The sequence below is a fragment of the Penaeus monodon genome, chromosome 19, assembly GCF_015228065.2.
Source record: "Penaeus monodon isolate SGIC_2016 chromosome 19, NSTDA_Pmon_1, whole genome shotgun sequence".
NCBI lineage: Eukaryota > Metazoa > Arthropoda > Malacostraca > Decapoda > Penaeidae > Penaeus > Penaeus monodon.
Genome location: NC_051404.1, coordinates 6,461,628 through 6,462,051, shown reverse-complemented (window position 1 = coordinate 6,462,051; position 424 = coordinate 6,461,628). Strand labels below are relative to the sequence as shown.

Genomic DNA, 424 nt, shown 5'->3' with positions numbered 1-424 from the left:
CCGTTTCCACTCACACCAATACTGGCTAGAACACCTGTAGTAATTACACCATCATAGAAAATGAAGTAGAAAATAGCAATAATAACAATAAAAAAAACTGTCACAGCGTCTTCCTGTGTAAAATTTACCTCGATCACGTGTTGCTGTTAGTCACGTGTTGCTAATTACCCGGTGTTGACTTTAGCCTTCCGCTGTTTTTCTTCTGTTTTATATGTTTATTTATTACTTTCTTCTCTTTCCTGAAAAATGTCTTTTCCTTTCTTCAAGTTCCGTATTCCATTGTCACTGGATTACATTCGGATAGGTACGTATCGAGGATAAAGGTTGGGGTGATATTCTTGGTGATGTGGTTAAGCATTTTGGATTTTCTATTTACATTTCTCGGGGAAATTTTAGAAATTATTTTTTGTTCTACTTCTCTTTA

The 424-nt window shown here is 35.1% G+C and overlaps 1 protein-coding gene across 1 annotated transcript in view; it reads right to left on the bottom strand.

The window, feature by feature from the left end:
• Nucleotides 1-418, bottom strand: part of LOC119585321 (organic cation transporter protein-like) — a 46,543-nt gene extending 46,125 nt beyond the window's left edge. The window contains exon 1 of the mRNA XM_037933995.1: nt 129-418. The gene's annotated coding sequence lies outside the window, so the exon portion shown is untranslated. The remainder of the gene's footprint in view (nt 1-128) is intronic.
• Nucleotides 419-424: the final 6 nt, after the last annotated feature.